The following is a 24,155-nucleotide window of genomic DNA, read 5'->3' as shown; positions in this document are numbered from 1 at the left end:
GTAATTCGAGTTTGAGTCAAATCATTATTCTCTGAATTAACTAATTATTTCTTAGTTTCAATGAAATTCTTTTTCCGTCCAGGAATCAGATTATTTACAATCATATTTTCATTATCGCAAGCACGTTTGTCACTTTAAATCGCGAAGAATTAACGTGCTCAAGTGAGGCTATACATTTTAATTGATATAATCTTTCGTTAACGTACCGTACTGTATTAATGAAACACCTTTGATATTTCGACGCTAAGAAAGTTCGCTTGAATAGTGCGTAAATGCACCACACCCTTTTTATATAAGCACGTAGTTGACCAACATCTCGAACGACAACGGTGTCCCAAACGAGAAACCGGGTTGAAGTCGACTTTTGTCTGTTGGCAGACCCCAGGGGCATATTGGCACCCCGGGTAGTCGGTAACGAGTCGAAGAATAATCGCTCTTGAAATCAGTTGCGCATGTAGTGCGACGTCGGATGACTTTTGAAACCGGATGAGAGAGGAAAAAACGGATGTCCCTCGGAGAAGCCCGAGGATACTCGAAAGGGTTGAAAAGGGGTTGCACCCTTTCCCTGGATTCGGAAAAGAGACTTCGAGAAGGGGTCGCCACCTCGAATCGAGACGATTTTCGAAATTCATTCGAAATTCCGAGCCATTGTCCGCGGTTAACCCTTGCGGCCCGGAACATCCGGAATTTCCTGGCGGAGAAGCGCGGCCAACAATGGCCGAATTATACGTGGGTCGCACGGTCGTGAGAAATCGCGAGAAGGCATGGGATTCCAGAGCAACCATGGGGTCAATAAATCCGCGGGCAAATTACTCAACACGTACATACAGTGAGAAAAAAAATTCAATGAACCAATGAAATATTTTATTAATTCGAAGAATGATTATTTCACTCAAATAAATTCTCATTATTCCGAAGAAACATTGCATACAATTTATTCGAGTTTATATTAGTTAAATAATTATTCCTCGGATTAATAAAATATTTCTTTGGTTCGATGAAACTTTTCTTCTCAAACGGGACACATATAAATGAACCGGTTAAAAAGTCTTGCGACACTAACAATACAGTTTTTAAAATTATTCCTATTTATTAAATTACAACGACTGTCAATGTTACGTTTTTCATCGTTATCAATGATATTGAGTATGCTAAGAAGAAGAATTAATCGAATCAAAGAAATATTTCGATTATTGAAATAGTAATTAGTCTCAGTTTATTAGAATTCATTTGAGTTAAATAATTATTCGAATTAATTCAATGTAATTCTTTTCTCGATGTAGATTCTCAAGTTTCTATACAATTTTAAAGATGGATGTGTACAATGTTGCAGAATTTTTTGAGCAACTCAAGAGATAGCACGTTTCTTTCCCTGCCGCTTCGATCTCAACTTGTAATTCGATTTTGATAGCAGCGACATTCGCCCTGGGAGAAATAATGAAATCGATAAATAACTGATGAGAGGAAGTTTAGAAGTCCTGAAAATTTCCCCGAGACAAAGGGGATCCAATTTCGACGCAGATTCGAAAGGAATGCGCATCAAATGTAGATCGCGGATCCCTTTAAGGGATGAATATTGAACCTCTGCGCCGTCGTGGAAATGACGGATGTACTTACTCTCGCAGACTTTCGCTTTCTTTCACCCCCTGGATGGAAAGTTACTTTTACTTACCGTCGAAACTTCAAACGAGATTTTTTGCAAATGCCGACGTAAATAACGATACAAAACTGCCTTGAATTTGAGGATTATGAAATTCCAAATATTTCTTTCGTTTTATAAAACGCGGCCAGATGGTCAAATCTTCGATTACTTGGCTTTATTATACAATCCAGTTAATAATTTTATAAAGCGACTAGGCATTTTACAAAAAGAAGAAAGACACCGCAGTATGGTCAAACTCATTAAATTACCGCCTGTTTTCCATTCGGATTGAAAAATGTACAAACATCCTAAAAAAGCGTATTTTTCAACAACCTGACCTACCCTATCCTAACCTCTCTACTTACATAGAATAAAGTATATTTTCATCTATATACTTATTCTATTTATGTATGCTCTGTAGATTACGCGAATCAAATAAAAATGACTTCCTAAACCCTCCGCCAGTGTTAATTAAAATCTGTTGATTAAAAGGTAATTTATAAAACGGTTCGAAAACGATTTAACCGGAACAGACGGTAATTTAATTAATTTGATAATGTGGCGGTATATATACCATTGTTCATTAAAATCTGTTGATTAAAAAGTTATTTATAAAACGGTTCGAAAACGATTTAACCGGAACAGACGGTAATTTAATTAATTTGATAATGCAGCGGTATATCGTTGGTCGTTTCATTAAACAGCTTGCTTTACAAAATGACTAGCCGGATTGTAAAATAAAACCAAGTGAAGATTTAATCATATGGCCGTGTTTTATAAAACGACTAGGCGTTTTATAAATACCGGATTTTACAATCTGGCTATATACACGACCATGGCATAAACTATATGGAAATATTGGCGACGATCTGCGGGATTCAGCCTTAACGTTGGCGGAGATCGAAGTACGACTTCGAATCTCGCCGTTCAGCGGCATGAAATGTGCAGCTTGCAGCAGACATCAAAAGCCCAGCTTGCGCCTTTGATCAAACTCTGTCATTCCGATGGCTCTTGTCGCGCACGCACGATTCCCGCTCGGATTCGCAACATTGTCGGAGTTACGCCTCGATTACACACCTGCCACCGAGTCGGGCTGATAAGACCTGACATCACAAACATACATCAGAAGCTTAAACCTTTGCGAGCCAACCCTTTAATTAAAAACTGAAATTTTCCAAATGAAAAATGAAAACCTGGAAAACGTTTGTTTTCCCGGCACTTCTTGGTTCCCATTCTTTTAATGTTTCTCAACACTGAGAAAAATTCATTGAATCAAAGGAATATAAAAATATTCAATTTAAAAATGAAATTTTCATATGAAAAATGAAACCTGGAAAAGATTTATTTTCCTTGCATTTCTTAGTTCTGATTCTTTCGACGTTACTATACACTTGGGAAAGAAAAAGAAACTCATTAAACCAGAGAAATATGAAAATATTCAATTTAAAAATGAAACTTCGAAATAATAAATGAAACCTAAAGAATGTTTATTATCGCTGCATTTCATAATTTTCTTTTTTCAACATTTCTCTAGACTAAGATGAAAAAATCATTAAACCGAAAAAATGTGTCTTTGAATAGTACTAAATAAATATTTCGGCGATTCAAAGAATAATTATTTCATCTAAATTTATTTAGGTGAAATAATTATGAACAATTCAAATGAATTGTCATAATGTCGAAGAAACGTTGCATCCAATTTATTTGAGTGTATTTGAATTAAATAATTATTCTTTAATTAACAAAATATTTCTCTAGTTCAATGAAAGTTTCAGTGTATATGAACTCGAGTTCTAGATAATGTTTCCATTCACATCGGATATGGAATGTCTAATTGGAATGGTAATGGTAATGTAAAAATGGTGTGATATCTATGTTACCCAGAATATTGCGGATAGATGGTGAATGTAGAGAAGAAATAATTAAGCCATTACTTGGGACCACAATTAATTTGTTCCATTAACAGTATAATATAGCGACATGATTAACTGTAGCCATTGTTCACTCGGTGGAGACGGAACAATCGCGCTTATTAATCTTTCAGGGGGAGGAAAGCCGTGGCTTTATGTCATAATAAAACATTATTTTGTAACATTGCGTATAGCTATGGGACACGGTAAAACAATATTCAGTGTGAATATTATATAGAGGTTAACGACGCTTTGTCTTAAAAATTAAAAGTTTAATAGTTTATCAAGATGGACACCGAGCATTGTTGCCCCGTAAAGTTAACGATGTCGAGGAACTTTCTTCTCATTATAAATAAAGTTGACCAGAATTCCATTCACCGCAAATAACCGAGGCGTGCAATATTTGCACAATGGACTTGCTCGGGCGAAATCGATTTCCAAAGTCAAAATTACGTATTAACTGCTAGCATCAAAACACATGATGGTTTCAAAACTTGTCTGAATTTCGACGTCGTGGCGAAGTGATGACGTGTTTTTATTTCCGAAGCTTATGGCATTTTGTACGTACATTTGTTACGTAATCATAAATCGTACTCTTACTGGGACTCGTTCGAAACGCAACCGTAAATCTGTGATTATTTCCATCTGAAGTAACCGCAACATAACTTTTCATCCGTGTAATTCGTAGGGCGATGACGAGAAGGCAGCTTTAACCAATGTGAAGCCCCTTTTTTTTCGAAGAGCACCAATCTTTTTCAAGGACTCAGTTCCAATCAGTACGGATAACTTATTTAATTATTAATTTTAGCATCCTATTTGTCATCGTGATAAAATAAATTAAACACTGTATTGTTCAATTGTTTTAATAACGTTCAATGGTTTCTTTCAGCTTAGGTGCAAAAAGACAATATGGCGGCGATGAGTGGGCTTATTTAATTATTAATTTTAACCCCCTATTTGTCATCGTAATAAAGTAAATTACACACTGTATTATTCCATTTCTTTTAATAAGGTTTAATGGTTTTTTTCACCTTAAGTCCAAAAAAAATATGGTGGCGATGAATGGGCAGGTTTAACGATTTAAAATGCATTCATTTTTATTATCATTCCATTGCTTCAATTTAGGAACTGTTACATAATTTATTTTCACTTTTAAACATGCAATGATCGTCATTGGAGGTGTGCAAAAATTTTATACAATTTGATATGTCCATATCCAATTTTCATTTTGTATTTTAGTTTCTCTTATAACATTATACCACAAAATTCATTACATTCATGCATTATAATATACTTTCCCTATGATGCATCCAATTTCTATTTTCATGTTTGATTTCAGTTTTCCATTTTGACATCAAATCACAAATTTCATTGCATCCATGAAACATGTCACATTTTCAGAATAACACTAGAGCTTCCACCGTTCAACGCAGAGTTCAGAAACAGAAAACAGAGTATCGATAAAAAGGCAGATTTAACCAACAACTATCCGTCGCCATAATTTATCTCAAGCCTTAGAACATCAACAATTGTCGTTTAAGAATTGCAAAAATCCGTCACAACAATCTGCAAATTTCATTCCGATTTCATTACGTAAGTACAAAAATTATCGCGATTTTTAAGCGCGATCAATACTTCAGGTGATATGAAAGTGCGACATATACATACCAAAAAGTAAAAATATTGATAAAACCTTTCTCCAAATTGGGTGCACCAAATTATCTAAAACTTTTACACGTGATTATGGAGACTCTAAGGAAAAACGCGCTGCCCGTGAAATTTTATTTTTCGAAAAAAAATATCTTGTTTTGGTTCTTGTTCAAGATAAGTACATTTTTTTTCGGAAAAAGAACTTTCACGAGCAGCGCGTTATTCTTTAGGGCCTCCATAATAACGTGTTAATGTTTCAAATAATTCGATGCACCCAGTTTGGAGCCAAGTTTTATAAATATTTAGACTTTTTGTTATGTATATATAACACTTTCGTACCACGTTAAAAATCGCAATAATACCCCATTTGAACATCATATCACATTTTCAGCACAACGCAAGAGATTCCACCGTTCAGCTGAGGCTTCAGAAAAGTTCTATACATATTTTGACATTTTTTTATGTATATATCCCACTTTCATAACCTTAAAAACCTTAATACTACCCTATTTGAACTTCATATCACATTTTCAGGACAACACAAGAGATTCCACCGTTCAGCTGAGGGTTCAGAGGCAGAAAACAGGGCGTCGACGAAAAGGCAGGTTTAACCAATGACGAGCCGTGGTCATAATTTAGCTGGAGCCCTGGAAGAGCAGCAATCGTCATTGGAGGAGTGCGAAGATCGTCCGCAACGAGGCGCGAGTAATCGGGACCGGGTAGGGGATGTTTAACCCCTGGACCGAGAGGGCAAGGAGGAGAGAGCGAGAAGGCAGGAGAGAAAGGGTGCGAGAAGGAGGGGGGCAGAGAGCGTTACAGGGAAATCCGAAAATCGAGCTTCCTCGTGCTAAACATCCCCCACTTGTCCTAATGGGGTCCCGTCTCCGAGGGCACTCGAGGGGGTGTAATTGCTAGAATCCACGACCCCGCTACTACACCGCATTACGCGCATTGCGGGGTGCGTACCGCCCCCGTGATCCCCGCACACCACATACCGGGTGTCGCGAGACGATTCCACCCCCATAGCCTCCTTGCCGCCATAGGGCGGAGGGCGCGATTCGGCAAGGGTGAAGTCTTTGAAAACCGGTGCCACGATCTTCGCCATCTCCGATCGATCGGCGCGAGAGCTCGAATTTTCTGCCCTCTGTCGATGGCGCCGATCGAGACCGCCTTTACAAAGGTACAGCGGATGTAGAGGAGCCCACTCGGGCGCGTAATGAAAAAAACAAGGGAAACCGGCAAGAAGAGGGAAAACGTCACGGCGGACTCTGGGGAAAATCACGGCGAGCGGGACTAACGAGGTTAACTTAATTAATCGAGAAATCGCGTGCCATCCGATCGGCGCGCAATTAACGACGCGCCGAGCCGTCGTCCGACGTCCTCGCCGAGGACGAAGGGAGAGACCGAAATGAGGGAGAGAAAACCTCGTCGAGCGTCCGAAAAATGGAAATTGTGTCCCGACACCGACGCCACGATCGGCAAATTATTTCGTTTCCGTATCTCCTTTTCATTTATGTATTTTTTTGTTATTTGCTTTCTAAACTTCTTTATTGTCTTCTTATTTTTCCTCATTTTCATGACTGTTTATTGTTATCGAATTTATTCATTCTTTAACAGAGCAAATTCCATGACAACGAGTATACGAGGAGACCCTCGCGGGGCGCCGAGGGCGTCCCTGGCCACCCCTAGAGAGGGTTAAACGACGAGCCACTAGAAAGCAATCTCGTCGGGGTGGCGGCGCTCCGGCGGATGCTCTTTTAGTCTTTTCTCCCGGGCGTCCGACAGATGGCGGCCGCTGCGAGCGTTTTTGTTTCAAGCGGTCCGCGATCGGCGAGCATTAGCCGAACAATCGGCTTTCGAGGATCGACATTGGCCGGGCGGCGTGTGGGTGTAGCCAATAGGTGCAGCGCGCGAGGACACACGCGCCGGCAGCCTCACGAGGGCCGCTCGATTATTGCGGCTCGATCGGCGCGGAATGGCCGCCCGCAGCTACAAACAGCTTACCGGGACAACGGGAGAAAAGGGCCCGGGAAAAACAGAAACCACGAGGCCGATCGCGTAATCGCTCACAATTGTTTCCCCTGCCCGGATCGCATATGCCGGATTTGTTTCCGTTTGTTTCGCGAGGGCCCCTCGCTAACCTAACCTCAAACTTCCAGACCTCGACGATCCTCGACGCGGACCGATCGGAACAGAACGAGCCATTGTTGCGAGGGTTTCATGACGATTCCGGATGGCCGTTCGTTACGAATTGTTTTCTTTCCTCTTCCCATTAAGGCGGTAACGGACCTCGATAATGCTCTGTTTATCCTTTCAAAAGCGGGATCGCTCGCTCGCCTCCAACCGATCGACCGCCTTGGATACATAAACTCTTGTGGGGAATTACCGAGTTCCAATTTCCCTCGAGTTCACGTCTAGCGTAAGTATTGCCGAGTTAACGACTGTGAGCTAAGGAAAAGGACCGGGTCATCTTCGGGGGTCAATGAGAGAGGAGTGGAGGATACAAGAAAACCTTTCTTCGTGAAACTCGACGCGGGATTTTGACGACTGTGGTGTTTGGTATTTTTGGTGACGGGCTGTTAAACTGGACTCGTTTCGTGTTCTCTTTTAACAACGTATATAAGTGAATGTTTGGCGCGAAACTCTACCGAGTTTCCTGATAGTGCACTGAGAAAAAAAAATGTCATTGAACCAGAGAAATGTTTCTTTGAATAGTAGAATAGTGAGGCGTATTTTGTCTGGATTAATTTTCGGAATTTTTGCTGACGAGCTGACTGGACTCGTTCCGTGTTCTCCCTAGTAGCACAAAATATTTGTTCTATATTTTCTATATATTTAACGAATATTGTATATTTTGTAAATATTTAGCAGACATTTGAAATATTTGCCGAACGTTTACTTTAGAATATTATCTCTATAATATATATAATATTAGCTCCATGTGTTTTCATAATATTTTTCTACCAGATATACAAAACATTTCGTTTCATTTTAGTACAAGTATTTTTTAAATATTATCTGCCGAATACATTATAAACGTTTTAAAAATATGTAAAATCAAATTCACACGTTTTGCTCCCATAATGAAATAGCGGAACGAAAATATTAGAAAAATTTTTCGTGCTTTTTGATACCAAATGAAGTGTCCGATAATAGTCGTGAAGTAAAAAATGTATTTTTATTATGTTAATAAGTTGAAAAATATTTCTCTATATGTTTATAAATTATTGAAACTAAATATGTCATTGAGATTTTCAACAAATATTTCAAATATCTTCGAATGAAATCTGCAAGAATTCTTCAAAAATCTGTCGCTTGAGATATTTACCAAAGATTACAAAGAAATATTTAGAAATTATTCTTTGCTACTAGGGCTCTTTCGGAGTGAACCGAGGAAAGAAAATTCTAATAAATCAAATTTGGAGAAAAGTTGTATAAATATTTGGGCGTTTTGATATATACAGAATGACCCTTTCATAACACCTTAAAATTAAATACAATTTCATGTATGGACCCCAGGCGTTTGCGAGGTCGAAGGTCACAAGGGGTGGAAGAAGTTAAGAAGAAAAGCCATTATCGATGCACGTGACGCGACGTCGTGCCGAGCCAATGACAGCTCCGATCGTCGCCTTTGCAGAACTAAGTCGCGAGTTCGCACGCGTGGATCGACGCAGGTCAGAAAGCAGAGTTTCCCCTCTAATGGATTTCACTCATTTTTCTCCCCTGACGTTTCGCAGCCGACACGCTCTTCGAGCCGTCCCGCGGCGGTCTTCAGGGTGGGCGCGCGCCGCCTATATTTCTCCACTATTTGGCGGAACACGAAGAGGGGGACGCATTTCGAATCCTAACCCCAAAAGAGTCGCAAAGGATCTCGAATATCGAAACGGTCGATTTTTGTCTACTCCGCCATGAACGCAAAACACGAAAAACAGCGTTCCATGTACCGCGATCCCGATTGGACTGAGAACAAAAAATGAACAGTACCAAAGAAATATTTTGTTCATTCAACGAATAATTATTTATTACATTGAGAAAACAAGTTCCTTAAAGCAAAGAAATCTTTCTTTAAATAGTACCCGTACTGATAAACTATAAAACCTGAAAAGAGATAAATCCCTAGTAGCACAAAATATTTCTCCTATATTTTCTATATATTTAACGAATATCGTCATTTTGNAATGAAATCTACAAGAAATCTTATAAAATCTGTCGCTTGAGATATTTAGCAAACATTACAAAGAAATATTTAGAAATTGTTCTATGCTACTAGGTATGAATTTCAGAAATAAAAAGCCGGTAAATATCCGCAGCGGTTGACGCTATAATTACAAAGATATAAATAAAAGTGAAAAAAAGAGAAATAGTCAAATTTGGGTGGATCATTTATGAATATTAAAACGTGAAACGAGAGACCGAAGTCTCTTGACGCATTTTTCCGTTTTTTAACACCTCGGAAACAATTTTCGCGATTACTTTCCAACACGCGTACGTAAATGCGGACGGATGAGTACCCTTACACCCTCGCGGGTCGAGGTGCATCCCCCATGGCTTATGGGGTGCCGTAATCGACTCTTTAAAGAGGGATTCTCTGTTAATTGCTCCCAAGGTTTTGTCGATGCGTGGACAGTTAAGAACACGCGAGCAAAGTGTCTCAATTAAACGCCAAATAAACTTTCATTGCGAAGTGTTGAAGCTCTCACCGATGAAATTTATTTCATTACAATATTCCTCTTCAAAGCATTTTATTAAGATGCTTATTATTGTTTCACTGGTTTGTATTTTAAATAGGTTTTAAATGGCGGCTTTAAACATTTTTCTTCTGGTACTCTGAAACAATGACGAACTTGTTATCGATGATCGACAAACTTTACCGATTGTTAAATTCCTCTTCGAAACATTTTATTAGAATACTTATTAGTATTTCGTATTTTAGGTAGGTTTTAAATGGCAGCTTTAAACATTATTCGTACTCTAAAGCAATGATTAATTTGTCATCGATGATCGACAAGCTTTACCGATTTGATAACCTCTCCATCTCAGAGATCCGTCCAATCTGTTCTATCGAACTTATTGCAGAATCGTAAATAATGTACCGCAAAGTCAAGTAAAGTCGAATTGCGATACGCATTCATTTTTGTCTCTTAGCAAGCTCGACGTTACGCGGTTTTTTACGACAAGCTGTGAATCAATCTTAGTCCTGTTATCTGGATGATCAGCTGATTTATGATCGGAGGAAAATTGCGTGCATCGGTCGTGCCTCCTTGTGGAGTACAAAGAGAGGATCAGCTCGGAGCTGTGTAGTTTGACTGTCTAAAATTAGCAACTTTTGTTAATAAAAAATTAAATTTCGATATCTATCCGATAAATTCCCAAACTCAAAATCAACTAGTTAAAGGAATCGATGACACAAGATTATTGATACTTAAACTGCGGTTCGAACGATTCTTTATTATTCATAATTACAATTTAAAGTAATGAGATCACCCGTCGAGCGGAAGACAAGCGATCGAGAATTGTTTGCAACACAGTTGCATTTCGATTATCACGATTATCGGGAAGATTCATCGGCTTATTCAACGGATGAGTTTACTTTATCACTACGTGTACTTGCAGCCTTATCATCACGGTCACGCTCTATGACTGTTACTTTAAATTTGATATAATCCGCTAGGCGATAAATTTTATCATCCTCCATGACACACGTATCTTTGTAACGTTTTGCTAGGCCAACTAACGTCATGATTGTTACCTTAAATTAAGAAACTCGGTAGAGTTCAGCGCCAAATATATATATGCGCGATTTGATATAATCCGCTAGGTGATCAATTTTATCACCCTCCATGACACATGTATTTTTGTAACGTTTTCCTAGGCCAACTAACGTAAGTTCTTGCAGTGGAAACGGTCTGAGGCATCCGGCGAGCTTGAAGCTTTTGTAGAAAGGAAAACTAGGAAAACGCTTCTCTGTCACTTTCCTCGGAGCCTTCTCGGCTTTAACCACTTCTTCAAGATTGCGTGCGTGCTAATTTTCCACGCAAGGACGCAAAAGTGAGCGCAAGGAGAGGCAATAAAGTCAATAACTACCTTGCGAGAGGCGAACTTCAGAGGAAACAACGCGGGATCATTTTTCACCGTAAAACACGGAATTTCGCTAGCGATTCCGAGTCATTACTGAAAAATACTTTCCTGCCATTGCACTTCGCAGGAAACCTTTCGGGATGCGTTTCTAACCATTCATTTTGCTTTTCTGAATAATTGCCTGGCAAATATGCACAATTGGAAAAGTTATATATCGTGATGATTGGTAAAGTTGCAAATTAAGTAGAATAAAATATTCCTTCAATTTATTTTGTTCAAAAATGGGGTTTAAACTCCATAAACACAAAGTGGAATTCACGTTTTATACACGTAAAACTAGTGGAAAAAGGGTGGTAGGTGTAAAAATTAATCTACCCACGGTTTTTCCTGTACGTTAAATATACATACATACATATTTATTTATTTATAAGAAACGTAAATTTTATATGTTGTGTTTGGTGCGTTTATCCTCAGTCGAGAAGAAACGTAAACTTTTGCGAAACGTTTGAACGTTATTTGAACGTATAGTTAACGGTTATGAACAATTATTTTATGTACAGATTACGTTTAAACGATGTTCATGTTACACTACTGAAACGTTAGTTTCATAAACGTGGAGTAGACGTTATATCAACGTCGAATTTGTTGTGAAAAGGGTAAAACATGTTTTTTTTTGCAACACACTGTATACAATTACTGCCAACGGTTTTACACAATTTCTCAACATGTATTCCATCGGTTTGTGTTTATTGGGAAGTATTACTTTCTACTTACGAATTATGCTAAAGATTATGTTCTTTCCAAGATTGATCGAATTATCGTCGTAATTCTTGAGAATCCATTTTTACCACTTTTTATGTTAAGCTGCATTTGAATTTCGTACACACCATAATCACGGACGTTAAACCCTTTCCTTTTCGGAGTAGTAGAAATGACAAACTGATCGCAACTCGAGCCCACTGTTGAAATATTTGTTATCTTTTCGGATATATCGTGGCTCTCATTATCATTCGGACAGTTTAATGTATTAATGCGCTGTTCCGCATGGTCACTGTAAATAAAACTTGCTCATCGAACGAATTACTCTCTAAAACCAATTAAGGATAGAATAATATTTCGTAAAAAATCGACTACCCATTTCCGAAAAGTAGCTGAAAATGTTTGTTAATATTAATAGCAATGAAACAGGAACAGAAAGTATTACAAAATTGTAGGTGAAACGAAAAATATCCGTAGACATTACAGATTCAGTCTGCTTGGTTCATATATATATTTCTTTTCTTCAAAAAAATNAAGCAGTGGAAGCTGCTCGAACCATCTGAAATGTTTATACAAAAAACATAAATAATAGATAAGTAAACATTTTTTTGATGATTAATATTTAGTTTAAAAAAGTTTGTTAATATTAATAGCAATGAAACAGGAACAGAAAGTATTACAAAATTGTAGGTGAAACGAAAAATATCCGTAGACATTACAGATTCGGTCTGATGCGGTTCATATATTTTTTTCTTCAAAAAAATTAAAAATATTTATAAAGGTTACGGAAGAAATATGCAGATTTAATAGATTCAACGGGTTAAGGATAATATATATTTATCCGTAACTCTTCCAAATACTTGCATATAATTGTTACAGATATTTATCTGTAATTTTTACGGATTTGAGTGACAAAAGCTTTATCATAACGCTAACGTAAATAATCTGCTGTCCTTGTTTCAACGAATAAAATCTGTACGTTATACAGATTTTCTGCAAGTTCGACCGATTTTCTTTTTTTTCTCCGCGTAAAAAATCGAGCAAAGTAAGCATGATGGGGAAGGGAGAAATGGATATAGAAGGTAGAAGAGGATAAGAGAAGATCTACTCTTTGAAGAGTCATAATCTAAACTCGAGGGGATAACATAACCTTATGGCCACCTGCACGGCGTGGGATCCTCCGTATGATGTTCCTGATATGTCACGACACACGGCGGCAGTCTAAACAATCATCAGACACACAGTCCTCGGCTTGATAACGCACAAGGAGGAAGGCACCCCTCCCCCTGACACTTCATCCTTGTTTATCCCTCAGGAAATTGAATACAGGCCGGAATAGTTAAGGATGTCTCTTAGATGCCGACCGAGTATCCGGTTGTAAGGGTACGCGAATTATCTCGGTTATCACAAGTTTCTAGAAGGACGAAGATAACAGAAACTACATCGAGGCTCTGTTGCTGGTAGCCGCCATCTTGGATTCTCCGTTAAAGCGATGCCAAGAGAAACAGAGATCACTTGACGTTTTTCCCAAATTGACAGATTTTAGTACCCGATTTTAGAACTGCTCTAATACTCAGAGAAAATATGGCCACACTAAGAAAAGAATGTCATTTAACCAAAGAAATATTTTGTTAACTTGAAAAATAAGTACTTGACTCCAATCAACTGAAATAAATTGTCATCATTCCGAATAAATGTTGCGTTCAATTTATTCGAGCTTATTTGAGCCAAATCATTATTTTTTGAATGAACGAAATATATCTTTGGTGTAATAACATTCCCTAGTAGCATAGAATAATTAATAAATATTTCTTTNCGAACTCCGTTATAAATCGGCGGAAATTAAGCGACACCTATTAAAAAAAAATGTTACCCGCCAAAAAAGTAAAATCGATTTGTAATTATCATGTATTTATAAAATGAAATGTTTTGTATATCTGGTAGAAAAATATTATGAAAACACATAAAGGTAATATTATATAAATATTATAGAGATAATATTCTAAAGTAAACGTTCGGCAAATATTTCAAATGTCTGTTAAATATTTACAAAATGTACGATATTCGTTAAATATATAGAAAATATAAGACAAATATTTTGTGTTACTAGGGTTTTTTTGCCTCAGTGTAGAATTTTACTTTAATACTTCAATTGTGTGCGACGTCAAGAATAGCGTTATCCACGAGTTGTCTCGCAGAAATATTAGGAAAATCCGGAGGAATGTTTACCACTCCTGAAGGGAATATCGTTCACCACGTAGATACAAGCTTCCTTCCTCCTTTAGATACGAAGGATCCGTGGGAGAGTCGGAAAGTCCTTTAAAGTCGACTCGCGTTATCTGGAGGCATATCCTCCCATCCAGATAATTAAACAACGAGTCATAAAACGTCCCCTTACAATTTTCAACTTTATTCTTCTTTTTCTTTTTTTCATCTCACGCCGCGGAATCCTTCTCCATTAACGATTATTCCGTGTAGTCAGATTTCACTTTGACGCGACCCTTACCGAAGGGACCTGCGCACTTGTGTATATTGACATTCGTGATTTACAAGTGTTGGCCCTCGAGTCGGCACGAAGTGTTGGCTGGTTCCAGAGAAATGGTGGCGGGCAGGCGTGAAATGAAGAAGTTTGGGGCACAGAAAGAAGAACCGCGACCTGCCCTTCGGCTTTTCTTGGGGTGACACAGTAGCTCGACCTATGAATGTCCGAGGCTTCTTTATGGGGCAACCCGAGACACCAGAATGGACCGAGATCTGGAGGACGTCCATCAAAGGGTTCCCGATAAATACCGACTGACTGAAACCAATCTCTACCGGCTAAAATGAAAATTGTAAACGGTTAAATATTTATGTTCATATTTTCATATATATTGGGTTGGTGCATAAATTCGTACGTTTTTTTTTATTAAAGGAAATTTTAATCATCAAAAAATGTTCTTTACTTATGTATTATATACAATTATAAGCTCGTTTTTTTCTGCGCTTATAACATATTTAAGTTGTGTTTTAAGTTTATTTATGTGCTTTTTTAGGTTAATCAAATATGGAGCCGCGAGTTGAAAAGAAATGCTCATTATCGATATTTACTTTTATTCTAATTTAGTCGAGGTGTTAAAGCAGTGGAAGCTGCTCGAACCATCTGAAATGTTTATACAAAAAACATAAATAATAGATAAGTAAACATTTTTTTGATGATTAATATTTAGTTTAAAAAAAAACGCACAAACTTATGCACCAACCCAATAGTTACATTTACATTTATATTAATATTTATATTTATATATGTGTTTAGAAATATGTAAGGGAAAGGTAAAACATTTATTACAATATTTATCATCAATGTGTAAAATCAGTTTCAAAGATGCAATTATGTCATTTGAAAAATGTTCTGCATAGTTAGCGTGAAAAATAATTACAGCAGGTTATTTACAGTACGGGGTATGTTTGAAATTGTACGATGTATAACAGATGTGGCTAAAACGCTTTTTAACCGCTACTCCAGTTGGTGTCATCTCCGGCTCATTGAAAACCAACAACGGCAAAGGTATTATTAAGGATAATAAGGCAATAATTGCATATCGAGTGCCATCGATCCGTCGGAACCATACAGCGATCGGCAAACCACTTAGAATCATTTAAAAAGTCAATGCACGTCATCGTACATCTGCTATTGAAGCATGTTAATTACAAAAATTAATATATAGTAACAGACTCGTGCCAAATAATACCATATGGCTTGAATTCGTCGAATTAGATTTGCAGTTTGAAATTAATTAATTATTGTATGTAATATTTTAATAAATGAAGGTGATGTGTTACGATTGCTTTAAAAACAAAATGTCTCCTATCCAGAATTCCTTTTTCTCCGTGATAAGGGCGAACGGAAAGATAAAATTCATTGAAACACATTAATTAAAAAATTAATGTATAAGCGTAGACCCAATGCAAGTAACACCATATGGCTTGAATTCGTAATTAAATTTACTGGGTAAAATGAATAAATTATTATACGTTGTATTTCAAATAATCAAGGTGATGTCACGATTATTTACAGGGAAACATGTCTCCTATTGAAAATTCACTTTTTTCCCTTGATAAGTGTGAACGGAGAGATAACGTCCATTGAAACACGTTAATTTAAAAATTATTGTACGGTGATGTCGCGATTTTTTTTTTTTTAGAAAAAGAATGTCCCCGATCCGGAGTTCCTTTTTCCCCGTGATAAGGGCGAACGGAGAGATAAACGCCGGCCAAGGGTGGACCGGAAGGACTTAATTGATTTTTCCACGGCGCTCAATCTGAAGGTTTATCCTGAAAGGTTCGCGGATATCGTCCCACCTTTCGGACACGTCCGACAAGAGTCTCATCGAGGCCGAGTGTTTGATCGATGGATCCTCGCGGCCCGGAAATTATGCGTCAGTCCGTCTCCAGGGCGGAAGTGACGTCACGCCGCGGCCGGATCACGCTACTATCTGCCATTTGTCGGCCGTATTTCGCGATTCGCATTTCTGGCTTTCCGTGTTGCCACAGACAAACGCGACGAAAGTGAAACACACGAACTCCGTTATAAATCGGCGGAAATTAAGCGACACCTATTAAAAAAAAATGTTACCCGCCAAAAAAGTAAAATCGATTTGTAATTATCATGTATTTATATTATTATTATTATGAAATTGGTATCACTGTCATTATTCTTTATTTATAATAGTAGGATACTTTATGGTGATGGACAATTGAATCCCATTGAATATTGTGCGATTTTCTCCGCAAATGTTTCTATTTATATCACTTTCATCTATAAAATATTCATGTATTACCTTATGTTTTGAATAGTACCAAGTACCTAAGGAATATTTTGTCAATTCATAGAATAACGATTTGACTCAAATATATTCGAATAAATTGGATGCAACATTCGTAATTATGACAATTTATTTTAATCTATTTGCGGCAAATTAAATTAAAATTTGTCATGAAATTAAAAAAAAAGTATATCTTTGGTCCATTGAATTTCTCTCTCAGAGTGTGTTCACGTATATTTTTGTTGAAATTAAAAAATGTATTTCTAACTGAATTTTGTAAGTCGACTCAAGAGCTTTTGAGGATTGGCTTCTAGTCCTCGTCGAGTATATTCGAGTGTATGGAAGTTCCTTTTCCGACAAAGAAACCGGAGGCTGTATCAAATCTCTCAAAGAACGATGATTCTTGTCGCGTGGCGTCTAGAGACGTCGCGTGCCAATGGTAACGTTTCTTGTGTTGGCAGCCGCACTATTGTCATTCTAATGAGACACCATAGACGTCGTCAGATGCGAGGATGCGACATTGTTGGCTTGAATCGCAAGACCGGATGTAATGGCAAAGATCCGCCCCCGAAGGCTCGCCCTCGATATCCCGCCCTTCGTATTCATCGCTTATCCCTTCTGCGCAATTTCATACGATGAACTGTCAAAAAAAATCCTTCAAAAGAAGGTCAAGGACCAGGAATGATATTTGTTCGTAAAACTCAAATAGACTGCCGTCATTTCGTAATGTCGAAAATGATTTTTATTCTCATTATTTTAATTGGCATTATCATTTATTGGGAATGCTGTAATACTTCGCTCTTTTCAATACCTTATTTATATACGGCCGGAATGAATGAATCGTCCTTATAATGCTAGATGACTCTTTCAAGTATTTTTACATTTTCTATATTTGCATTATAAAATGGGCTGACGTTGTACAAGCAGAAGCCGAGGATTTCCCTGAGGGATTCTGCCACGTGCCTGAGAAGGGTCTGACGTCGATCATGTATTGAGCACATTACCAATAACATATGCTTCCAAGTACCTATCGATTGCAATTATTCATTTCCTTTTATTCCCACTACGCGTTTATTTTCGTATCGTTCTTAACTTCACCTAAAGTTGATACCCACCGAAACATAAAAACTCCAGATTTTTTACATGAAATTCTGTGCGCGAAAGATTACATTTTCCCCATAAAATATTATGCAATGATAAAATTACAAGCAATTATAATCAAATCTCATTAATAATTGAATTGTTTTAATAGTCAGAATTCCAATTCTTAGAGACACCGCAAGGTTAATCCTGAAATCCATAGAAGCTGTATAAATCGAAATTAAAATATCCATACTTGTAAATTTTTGGCATAAAATTCTGTACAGTGATAATCAACCCTTATTAATAATGAAATTTTTTTCAATGTAAGCATTCCGATTCTATGATACACCGCAAGGTTCAATCTGAAATCCGCCGAAACCGTATAAATTGAAATTAATTTATCCATTCTAGTATATTTTTGGCATAACATTCTATGCAATGATAATCAACCCTTATTAATACTTAAACTCATTTAGTTATGAGCGTTCCGATTCTATGATACACCGCAAGGTTGAGCCCGAAATTTCCAGAAATCCTATAAATTGAAATTAAAATATCCATTCTAGTACATTTTTGGCATAAAATTCTATGCAATAATAATCAACCCTTATTAATAATTAAACTCATTTAGTTATGAGCGTTCCAATTCTATGATACACCGCAAGATTGAGCCTGAAATCCGCAGAAACCGTATAAATTGAAATTAAATTATCCATTCTAGTATATTTTTGGCATAAAATTCTATGCAATGATAATCAACCCTTATTAATAATTAAACTCATTTAGTTATGAGCGTTCCAATTCTATGATGCACCGCAAGGTTGATCCCGAAATCCGCAGTAAGTATATAGGTCGTGGTTGCAGTCTCGGCCAACCTTTCTGGTAATTTCCCTCAGCGGAGGGATAAAGTTTCTCCGGGGTGGCAAATCCCTTCGGTATCCGGACAGAAACGAACCTCCGGGTCAAGCCCAAAATCACTGGAATTAGCGGCAATCCTTGAGCTTCAGCGGCCTGATAAATCAGGACTGGAAGCACGGACGTCCGGCCTGGCGCCGTGGCATTGTTTCCACGCACGCGACGAGTTAGGGCAATAACTTCGACGGAAACGATAGGCCACGGCCACGGGAACATCACGCCATTTTTGGCCAGAGTTTGCCAAAAGTTCGCACCCGTGTCTCTCGGTCACGCGAGCACCTCGTTACAGGGCGCGATCAAATAACGCCGGCTCCAAAACTTGTCCGACACATGTACTCGACCTAAACCGAAATGTCTTGCAATTGAAATGGGATGGCAGAAAATTCCACCGAATGTAATTTGGAAAGGGAATGTTATTTTACGAATTTTCAGATCATGTAACAGGTCCAAAACGTTTCGTTTCGCGTATTTAAAGGAATACGAAAGTGACGTCAAAGAGGTCTCATATGTGCAACTTTTCTGCGAACTGGGTGCACCGAATTGTTTTCAAATTCACAACATAAATATGGAGAGTATAAGGAAAGTCCCGACACCCATGAAATTTCATTTTTTATACCAAATTTTGAAAACCTCCATAAAGATAATTTTTTTTAATTGAAATTTCACGACTATCAAGACTTTCCTTATAGCCACCATATTGTTGTAAATTTTAAAACGATTCGATACACCCAATTCGGAACGAGACCTCTTGGACGCCGCTTTCACTTCACCTTAACTTTCTCATAAACGGCGATCACATGTGAGGAAATTTACAAAAATTTATTAATTAAATTAACAATTACCTCTGTCATATCAACTATCCCCCAAAGAAATTATTTTAAAATTTCTATTTCATCCTATATGTTACCTTCGAAATTTAATAAACGCTAAAAGTGCTTTACAATTCCCCAACAAAGGTGAAGCCTTAAATGAATTTAGAATTTCTTAACCCTTCGTACATACGTATAATTAAAATTAGCGTACTAAAAAGCTCAAATCCCCCTCTAATCACCTGAAATCTACAAACTGATAACGACTACTCCCTACCCATTATTTCTCACCAACATCCCTGCGGAGAAATTCATTTTTCATTCACTCATTCATTCATTTTAAAAACATCCATAAAAGATATTTTTTTTAATTGAAATTTCACGACTATCAAGACCTTCCTTATAGCCACCATATTGTTGTAAATTTTAAAACGATTCGGTACACCCAATTCGGAAATTCACAAAAATTGATTCATTAGATTATCAATTACCTCTGTCATATCAACTATCCCCCAAAGAAATGATTTTAAAATTTCTATTTCATCCTATATGTTACCTTCGAAATTTGATAAACGCTTAAAGTGCTTTAGAATTCCCCAACAAAGGTGAAGCCTTAAGTGAATTTAGAATTTCTTAACCCTTCGTACATACGCATAATTAAAATTAGCGTACTAAAAAGCTCAAATCCCCCTCTAATCACCTGAAATCTACAAACCGATAACTACTCCCTACCCATTATTTCTCAACAACTTCCCTGCGGAGAAATTCAACCGGAGTTGAGTCTTTGGAAGTCAAAGAAGACAAAGGACCAAGAAGCAGGGTGAAATTTCGAGATCGATTCTTCATTGGCCTAACTCTCCCGGTCTTATCGGCCTCCTTTCCGAAGTCTCTCCCTCCCCAATCAAACAATGCGATTCGATGAGAAGCCCGAGAGCGCCGGATCTCGATCGGCGAAGCCAACCTAAAATCACGGCTCGCCATAGAAATTCACGTATTTTTATCTAAGATCGCAGAAACGAAAGAGAATCACGCTTCTTGATCTGCACCGCCCAGCGAGGGTGAGATATGTACCGCTGCATCTGCCGCCGCGTGAATGCGCATGCGCCTGTGTGGAGTTCGACGTGCGCGCGCAGTCTATGCGCACAGAAGGTGCGCGTGTGTAGAGAGATGTTTTTGAGTCGGGACAGTCAGGGACCTAAATGTTTTATTACTTAATCATAACGCGCTCCAGGAGGGGCAGAGGGGGTGGGCCAAGGGGTCGTTGCATGAGTGACATAATACGGGGCGGGGAACAGGGCATATGAGCGGATCATTGTTCCGCGACAATTATTCATACCCGATCCTGCCTGCATGACCGTGATGCGTAATTCGGGAGATCTGCACGTAATAACCGGGAGGGGTGAATTGCGAGTTGCTCGGAACACTCTCTGATAAACTGTTAAATTGATTTAGCACACTGTTTAACCTCTAAATATCATATTTCATTGGGGGAGGAAATTAAATTTGTCGCCTTTTTCTGGAAGCTTTGTTTGGATATGGGATACTGATTTTGCAATTTATTCGTATATTTTAAGAAATATACGGTTATCACGTGACGGGATAGATTTATGAATTTATTTATTTATTTTAAAGTTTATAGTCTGCTCTACTTTTATGCTGCTTATTATATTTATCAACAAAGATAATCAATATAGCATGCATTTTTTTCATCGAATTCAGGCGAAAAACTGAAGTAAATCACGAGTTACTCCAAAAATCCTCCTATGTACTATTAAATTAAATGAATGTACCCGATTTTTCTTAATAATAATCTCTATTCCTATACGTATTTAAACAAGCTGATGAAAAGTCATGAAAATTAACATACACTTTTACATACCTCATAACTGAAATTTCACATAGAAAACGTAAAATAGAAAAATTAAAATTTATAAATACACGTAACGTCGCATAATTTACCGTATTAGTGTATTTTTACTTGAACTAAATGTATCATTACATTATAATTTCATTCAACTTAACTTAGATGCCAAATGTGATATTACAGAGAGATTCTAATTTGACTGCAACTTATCGTGGCATCAAAATAACCAACAATTGAGTACGCAAATTTACATGATTATTGTTGTGAGGTTAGATATATAATTAAAACAACGCCGATTTTTTCCTCGAAATAATTTAATATGATATTATCGTTGCGCTGTAGCTGCTTTTTTTTTAGAAATAAGACACCTCGAATTATGTCGCTACGTGACATCTTTATCCTCGCAAAACGCCAATGGCTCAATTAGGCGGCAGGGGTTTTGGAATTTGCACGCCACGAGTGAAGGGGAAGAGGACAGAGATACCAGGATGCCAGGCGACCGAGAGAGAAGGAGCGAGAACGACGAGGAGTGAAAATAGCCGAAAGAGACATCCCGGGTGCATTGACGCGAGAACCGCCGTGACAAAAGAGCTGAGGCATCCCCGTTTATTGTGCGTTAATACACGCGCATGCGTGCGTGCACGAAAGTACACTATATAACTACATTAGGGGTCGCAACCTTCGCGTAGCACGCGCCAGCTGGCTCATTGTGAAATTACTGCCCTACCGATATCTGCGAACCACTGGCGTAGGATCGACTTTTCGATCTCTCCAATCGACGTCGATATCGGGCCAATAACCTAAACTTGATATTTTACTGCCGGTTTCATTGTTGAAGATAAGAAACTAGCTCGCAATCGCGATTTTAATAAACATTTCGATATTAAAAGTATCCCTTAGTAGGATAATTAAACGTTCTTAATTGGGTCTATTAAACGTTAGTATACTTTTGACATCGAAATATTTATTAAAATTCGAAATCGAAATATTTATTTACAGGATAGGAAACCATCTCGAAATCACGATTTTAATAAATATTTCGATATTACAATTATACTGACGTTTAATTATCTTAATTAAGGACAATTAGTCGTTTCTAGGAAAAAGTTAGGTGGAGATGGATACTATCTTGAAAACGCGATTTTAAGAAATATAATTCAATATTAAAAGTACGCTGACGTTTAATTATCCTTTATTACAATTCACATGCTAACCTGGAACTTAATGAATGGATACGCTAAATACTGTCACAAAATCGAAATTAAGAATATTATAATAAAGTGTGGAAATTCCGATTTTTAGAAGAAAAAAACAAAGAAAAAAAACTGAAGTGGAGATGATTTCCACCTTTACAAATTAATTGATTCGAGGGGAACAGTTTTCAAGGAAATTTGTATAGCGGAAATTTGTAGAAATTCACCTTTTAAGACGTTATATTTTAATGTTATATTCGTATTGAGTTGGGTAAATAAAATTATTCGTAATTTCTGTTTCTTCGTTTTTATGTCCAGGTTTGCACTATGTGTTTCAAATGTTTAGGGTCGTGAAAAATTCGGGAATCCGGGATTTCTATGGAGACTACGCCAGTGTAAGGGATCATCCTCTAATGTATTTACACGGGGACGACACATCGGACGGGGCTCGGTAGGGTGAGATTTGTCACCGGTACACGAACGATGGGTGTCGAACACGAGCTACGGTTGTATCACCATTGTCATCCGAGCCGAAAGATTAAGCTAATTTCACACATGTCCTCCCGTCTTGCCCTACTGGGCTAATTCCATTGACTATAATGCCCGACGTACGAAAGGTCACGTATGTCATCCACAATTGTCATACACCGATCATAACCGTCGCTATAATTTCCCTGTTTCGCAAAACATGTTCTGCGAGCGTTACCAATTTTTCCATGTATATAGAACCCTCTACAAAATAAAACAATAACGTACTCGACACATCTAAAACGAGTTTTTCTCCCTTTAGGACGACGTGAAACGAGTAACTGAGGGGTCAATCGTTTATGAAACTTTTCTCCGAACTGGGTTTACCGATTCGTTTCAAACTTTACAACGTGAATATGCTGGCCGTAAAGAAGACCTTAATACCTACGACATTTCATTTTTTATACAAACCTTTTAAAATGTCCATAAACGAATTTGAAAGGAATTGAAATTTTGTGAGTGTCAGGACCTTCCTTAAAGCCTCCACATTCACGTTGTAAACTTGAAAACAATTCAATACACCCAGTTTGGAGAAAAGTTTCATAAAACCAATTCTTTGTCGCCACTTTCACATCTCCTTAAGAGATATTTCGATTATTTCTAAGAATTTTCCCGACTTACCCTGAAAATCTGTATTTGCTGAAACATGCTATCAAGAAATTTAATTGTACCTGAAAGTAATTTAGAATATTCAAATTTCTGCGTATTTTCCAGGACTAATCATTTACATCCGTTTTTATATTTACATATTTATGCGCATATAGGATTTTTTTTAAACCTGTGCGGGAATTTCATCGACCACGGAGACATAAGAAGGAGGAAATGAGCGAACAGTGGCTCAGTTTCCAACACACTTGTCGGAAGCTGCTAACAATCGGCAGATAGGATTCAAATTTCTGCGAATTTTCCAGGATTATTCATT

The sequence above is a fragment of the Orussus abietinus genome, unplaced genomic scaffold (assembly GCF_000612105.2).
Source record: "Orussus abietinus isolate OABI.00-Male unplaced genomic scaffold, Oabi_2.0 scaffold53, whole genome shotgun sequence".
NCBI lineage: Eukaryota > Metazoa > Arthropoda > Insecta > Hymenoptera > Orussidae > Orussus > Orussus abietinus.
Note: the sequence above shows the minus strand (reverse complement) of the source record.